At 41.3% G+C, this 7,003-nt stretch overlaps 1 long non-coding RNA gene across 7 annotated transcripts in view; it reads left to right on the forward strand.

The window, feature by feature from the left end:
- LOC103462070 (uncharacterized) overlaps window positions 1–4,999 on the forward strand; it is a 33,568-nt gene extending 28,569 nt beyond the window's left edge. For all 7 annotated transcript variants that reach the window (XR_533267.1, XR_533266.1, XR_533265.1 and 4 more), the window contains 2 exons: window positions 518–737; window positions 4,908–4,999. This is a non-coding gene — a long non-coding RNA (uncharacterized LOC103462070). The remainder of the gene's footprint in view (window positions 1–517; window positions 738–4,907) is intronic.
- The last annotated feature ends 2,004 nt before the right edge of the window (window positions 5,000–7,003 follow it).

Below are 7,003 nucleotides of genomic sequence, written 5' to 3' on the forward strand. Positions count from 1 at the left end.
TACCCGTTAGATGGAGAGCTGGCTGCACATCTCCCTCCTCTGAGAAGGGGAAGTAGAGTGAGAGAGAAGGGGGGGGAGGTGTTGCGCAACAACAGTGGACATCTAATTTTATTTTTCTATATTCAATTATTGCCTGGGGATAACAGTTCAATGCTGTATTATTTCCTGCAAGTGGTCAAATAATTATGTATTGAATTAGTGATGAAGTATGTAGAGATATTGTAAGTTTGAGCCCTAGCAAGCATTCAGAATACTGAGGTGAGTGGAATTTTCATCGGTGAAGACGGTGTCTGTGTAGCACATCAGGTTAAGTAATTTTCTTGTCAAATCATTAATGCATCAAATTGTGGAGATGTAGCACAACATGTATAAAAATTTCAGATAAGACTTTTGCACATTTGAATGTATTGTTTATACATAATAATAAAAAAAAAAATTTTTTTTCATTATATATTTTAGTGGATGAGAATTTTAAAGTACTTTGTAATTATTAATCCACGACTTTCTGTCTCCCTAGGGCATAAATATGGCAAGAGACACAGTTATCCTTCACAGGCAACTTGGCTGAGCGAAAACCCCATATTTATCTGTCAAAAACACGCTGAGCAGGACTGTAAGGAAGTCTCCAAACCTCACTGGTGGAGAACTGCAGCAAAGTGTGACATTTTGTAGTCACCCAGTCTTCACAACAACCATTAGACGCCATCGACAAGCGAGCCCGTCATTTGTGTGGCATGGTAAGGAAAAAGTCAGGCATGTCAGGAAAAAGTGTTTTCCATCCTACCCCCACAAGTATTAAAGAAAAGTGACGTTTGGTAAACTCTACGACGACTTTAATTGCAGCTGTGTGCTTTAGTGAAGGAGATGAAACCTGAATCTGTTAGCAGCAAACAGTAAGAAGAATTTGGTATGAAAAAAGGATGAAGATGCAGAAAAAAAAAGCCTCATGTATGATGGAGGAGATGTGATGCTCTGGCCCTGTTTCTCTTCCACAAACAGATTTAATAAAATGATGTGTACAATATTAAAAGTATAATTATGCTAATAGTTATTTTGGCAAAAAAATTATGATTTGGTACCATCAGGCGACCTCCCCACTACCGAAATATACTAAAAGTAAAGGCTGTCTCTCGTAAAAGATTTTTGTTTTGAGGCTTTTTACACATTTTTATTGAGGGGTTTGCAGACCTTGTATTTTTTTTTTCTATTTACTTAAATACATAAATTAAGAGTAAATTTAGAAACTAAATATTTGCACTGTTATGTTTGGTGTAGCGCTGCACTGTGGTGTCAGTCATACTGTTGCGAAATACAAGAAGGTCTGAGATTAAAAACTCCGCTTTGGATCTTTCTGCATTAGTTTGCATGCTCCCCCATGCATACGACTTCTTTCTGGGTACTCCTTCCTCCCATAGTTTCAGAACAGGACTGTTTGGTTAATTGGTGTGTATAAATTGTCCTAAGAAGTATTTCTGTGATGGACCAATTGCACTTTGGAGATGTCACACTGCCATAACTTGCTCAAACCTTTGTCGATTCTTTCAGATTTTGCCATTGAAGATGCAGTGATTTTATTTATACATGTACCCTGATGGCTCACTCGTATAGGGAATACGTAAAGCAGTTTTACGCTCATTTCATTTACTGCACACAAGCAATGAGATTAATGGTTCCCACCTTTCATTTGACATTCATGTGTTTAAATGCCTTTGCATTGCTCGTTTTTTTTTTTTTTTTTTTTTTTTTWYTTTAGAATGTATTAAACAACACTTGTTGGGTATTAGCGCTTTTCATCCTTTCTGTGTCAATCTGTTTGATTACACTAAGGAAGTAGCATAATGTTTTTTTCCCTCTGGACAAGAGCAGTCTGTTGAGAGGGTGGTCATTGGGTTAGGACATTAGTTACCCCCTCCTCATTCACACAACGTGCTCACAGCAGCTGAGGCTCTCTCTTAGCAACCAGCAGAACGTTTCAGGGAAATTCTTCTGTGTGGTCGTGCTCCCCTAAAGAAATGTGATGTTGATTCGACCTGCTAAATTAGAGCAACACTTTCAAATTTTTGGACACTCCTGTCAGACACAAGGCATGGCGTGAGGCTTTTAGGCAGGTGTCCTTTTTCTCCTGCTGCCTCCTTTGGTCTTTATTCATGAGAGAATACTCTGCTTTGGGAGGTAAACGCACGCTGCAGCCTTCTTTTGCTATTTATTAAGTATTTAGCATCTGTCTCTCGACAAGAAAAGCTCAAAACTAATTAATACCATCTGAGAAAAGTGTGCAAAACTGCTCCCATGTCCTCACAGTGTGGGACTTGTTCACAGTGGGGAGGGGGGGACAGATAGACTAAAAATTAATTTGAGACAGGAGTGTGCTGTGAAAATGAAAGGAGGAGCAGAGACGGATAGAAAGCGTCCAGGGAAGCAGAGTCTGGCCCAGGCGGGGTCTCTGGGTTCTCCTCCGTGCTCCTCTGTTTACACAGAGAAATTTCTGACAATTTCACAGCTTCGCTTTTCAGTGGCCATTGAAAGGGACAGATTCCTTCCTGGTTACTCACCCTCTATCCACTGAGAGTGGTTGCTATCATGGGAAAATCCAAACCTTTGGCATCCTCAGTGGGTTACCTCTCTGCGTTGTGCTATAGCCTCAGTGCAAACAGCGGCCCCACGTAATGCCTGTGAAATCTGTGTGCACGCGGGGTCCGGGGCACATTGCTGGGATTAAATCAAACAGGACCCCTCATTCAGGGGGTCCACGCTGCAGCACTGGGGTCTGTTTGCATTCATGCGTCTCTTTCAGCTCAGTCCAGTCGGACCGTTTCTCTCCGTTTGCTTTGTGCAAAAGAACGTATTGTAAGATTCTTCCTAATATACGGGCTGACCCTGCCAGATGTCATGGCCACAAAAGCCTCTTCTCCCTAATCAGATGAGGGCGCCTTGAGGGCAAAGTGGCACGGCGGCCTCATACATCCAGGATGATGACGGGGGGAGCAGATATAGGCACAGGCAGCCAAACATTACAACAGGACTCAACCTGGACTGTATTTCAAGATGGAAGTGGCCAAGTTCTCTTTATGATGGCCTTAAATATGCTTAAACTAGCTGCGGTCTCTTTGCCCTCCTTCACTCAGAAAGGAGCTATGGGCCTCTTTACACCTCGTCCCAGGTGTCTTATTACACAGCCACCTTGTGCACACACGCACACACACACACACACACACACACACACACACACTAGATCAAGTAGAGTTATGACCATCTCAGCCTGTGTAAGCTGAACTACTGGAATAGCATTCAGCCCATGCACAAAGCCAAACCACAGAAAGATGTCTGTGTTTCTTTACTTGTTTGAAGGTTATGGAGTCAGATTCAGTGTGCATGTGTGCACTTTGGGTGAGCGAGGGAATTTCAGCTCCAAAGTGAGCAAAAACCGTGGGGTTCTTCTGGTAAAACCCCACTGATACAAAAAGAAAGCCCTTGCAGGCTGTGTGAAGGTTTATGACTCATTCATGCTGCTGTGTGTTTAATGAGCGTATGAATAGAAATAATCAGGTGCGCTTGGCAGTGGTCCTGTATTCTATTAGTGTCGAACATGGTGCAAGTTGATGAGTTATGAATGTTGTTTTCGGGGCAAACAGTGCGAGACGATCTGAGGCACAGTTCTGAGATGCGAATATATTGATCACGCGCAGCATCAAGCAGGGACGGCAGCTGGGAGGCGACGGGAGAGCTCCACTTCGACGAAGCCCACTGGCGAGCTTCTTCTCGTATTCTGCTTTGTTTGTGTACTTACAGCAACCCCAGGAACACCCCCCTTCTCTGTCTCTCTCTCTCTCTTTGCAATGACCACTCAGAAGGCTTGAGAGATTGGCAGAAAAGGGGATGTGAGCAGGAGGAGAGTGCAAAAGAGAGCACTTAGTCTGTAGGGCATTAATAAGCATAGCTCTTGGTGAGCAAGTGCTTCCTACATTCCCACACAGTAAAATCTCACACACAAAGCGTATATTCCCCCACTCGCACGTTCAGCGATGGTTGGCCCCTCGCCAGCACCTCCCCGGGCTTGAGAAGAGGGGATGTGTAGTGCAGACCTCAGCAGGAGTGTCTGTCTGAGGGGACAGCAGAGTGTGCAGAGCACTTTGCCACTGTGGAACAATCCATTATCCATACCCCTCGGTCTGCATCTCAATGGTTCCTGCCAGAAAAGGAAGACCCAAAGTGTCAAGCAACAGGCAAGGGCTTCCTCTCCTGAGAATCGTGTCTGCGGATCCATATACCAATGCATGATTCATATTCAGACTGAGTGGGAGCAGTGATGTCTCTGTTTTAATGACCTCTCGGGTCATGGATCTTGTGTCTTCCGTCATGTATGTGTGACAGCTATAGCTGTGGGACCTTGTCTGGATTGGGGTGGGCTACTATGCCAGAGACTATCATGAGCCAAACGCCACAAAAACAAACCAAAAAAAACAAATCAACTGACTTTGCTGAGCCTCAAAAGAAACCTTTATTTTGTTTCACCATACAAATGGGACTTCTATGTACCTGAGGTCCCTTCAATTAATCCTAAATATTTAATTTGAAGCCAAACAGGCATCGTCCGGTCACGTTTCAGTACGCTTGTTTTCGCAAACCTTTTATACAACGGTGCAATCCACCTGGACGACACCGCTCCCGCTTCAGTGTATGTTGCGCTCCTACCCTCTGGAGTTCCCATTTCTTCCCGGGTTTTTTTGTTTTGTTTTGCGGTCACAGAAATATTGCCACACATTTCTCCAGGTGATGAACAACAACGTTACAGTTTCCGTCTAGGAATTATTAACTATTCACCAGTCTTATAGTGAAGAATCATACAAATGTACATAATTTGCCACTGTGTTGAATAAATGTTCCTCAAAACTATTGGTCTCTTGCAGATACAAAACCCGGATAATGGAAATGGACGAGTAGAAGAGAAACATCAACATGGCTGTCTGAATCAAACATGGCAATAAACACAGCACATAAAGTTCTGACACAATTCTTCACACACAGTCTTGTCAAAATAGTTCAATCCAACCCTGAAGTTGAGTTCAGCAGGCAGATGCCTCTCTGGGAACAAGGTGACTCAAATGTTTGTCACTCGTCTTCGTCGATGAGAGCCGAATTTGGCACTTTGGATGAAGTATGTTGTGGCCTTTAGGTAGTGACATGACCAGAGATTATACCTGTCCAGGTGTTAAGATAAGCTACAGACCTACAGAAGTACAAAATTAGAGGTGGAGGTAAAATTATTACTTTTTCTGTTGTTTTGTAAATAAGAAATTTAAGTTTAACTTGATTTTATCTGTGTAACCTTTACTTTAATGCCCGTAATTATAACCCATTGAAATAAATTGCCTTCAGAAGTCACCTAATCAGTAAACGTGCCATTTGATTTTATTCGAACTGTTCTGTGAAGATTTCAGAGGTTTGGCAGAGAAGATTAGTGAACAGAAGACACCATAAAGGCGAGTGCAAAGCTGCAAATAAACCTCAACATGTCTGACCTCCTTAACCTTGAGACTGGGCATAGGAGACATTAGTGAGAGAAGCAGCCAAAAGACGGATTAAAAATCTGGAGTAGCTGCAGAGATCCATGGATTAAGACAAGGAATCTGTTGATAGTCCAGCTGCTTGTTATCCACTTCATAAATCTGGATAATTCTTTATGAAATAGTGTGGGGGGAAAAAATGGCTAAATTAAAAAAACATAATCAGGTCAACACAAGAAAATATCCTTCCAGAGCTGCAATAGAGTAGTTTTAATCAAAGCATATTCATGTCTTATTTTCAAGTTCTAAAATCATAAAATTAGTTTCAAAATGAGATGGTTGGAGACGCAGCCCAAAAGACTTAGAAAGCTTGGTCAGACCAAGTATTGTTCAGATCAGCTGGATACAAATACAACCCACAGTTTTCAGATTTTATCTGTTAAAAAAGAAAATTTGCCAATGAGTTGACTTTTTTTTTCTTCTGTCCCTGCTTTGTGTTTTTCTGCAAATTCCAATAAAACAAAAATGCGTGGCTTTAAAGTAACAAAATGTGAAGTTGGGATGTACATCCTTTTTCCCCCTGTAAATGCACTTTGCCACAGCAGGAAGCAGGCGGAGGCAGAAGGAAACATATTGAAGCAAAATGCCCAGCAGAGAAAGTGGAAACAAACAAGAAAGCGAGTGAGTCATGGGAATTATTTTTGAGTGACTGGCAGAAGGAAACACTCAGCTGCTCTGCCAACAATTTGCCTACCCCATTTCCTTAAATCACGCAATATCGAGCACTTCCTACAAATGTTTTCATCTAATTAAATGAAATTGAAAGAGAAGAGATTATATAACCACATTACAAACTTTTTTTTGACTAAAAACTATTTTGGAAGCCCATGTCTGTGGGCATGGGTAATTTAATTCCAGCACTAATCTGAAAGAGAGATCAGTCAGAGCTAAAAGGAGTGGATCCTTTATAAACTGAATAAAATGCTCCCTCCTTCTCTCTGTGCTCTTTAATTATTAAAAATCAAATCATTTTAACTTATTGTACGCCTCTGTCTTTTAGGACTGTTGGTTTTCATTTAGCCTCAAAACACAGCACCAGAATATTAACAATAAAAATGCTGCAATACTGTTCACTTCTGGTCATTTTTAAGCATTTTGCAAATAAAATTCTGCACTGTGTTTAAACAACCTAGAAAGTATTTAAATGGGTTTTGGGGGAAAACTAGACACACAAAAGTCTATCATATAAATTTAACTGACTAATGTTCAACATTTACACAAGCAATTGCCATCAAACACCTAAAAACATTTTACAAATACATTGATAAATGTTAATTAAAAAAAAAATCAAATTGTGTTCCCTCTTGTAGAAGAGAGAAAATTAAGAGGCTTGCTCTATAAAGACATGTTAGCTTTACCACCAGAGAGTCATTTTAGTGTAAAGCAGCTGCAGCGGCCTTTAATTTATTATTGATCTCCAGGTTCTGTCAGACTCGTTC

This window comes from Poecilia reticulata, linkage group LG3 (assembly GCF_000633615.1).
Source record: "Poecilia reticulata strain Guanapo linkage group LG3, Guppy_female_1.0+MT, whole genome shotgun sequence".
Classification (NCBI taxonomy): domain Eukaryota; kingdom Metazoa; phylum Chordata; class Actinopteri; order Cyprinodontiformes; family Poeciliidae; genus Poecilia; species Poecilia reticulata.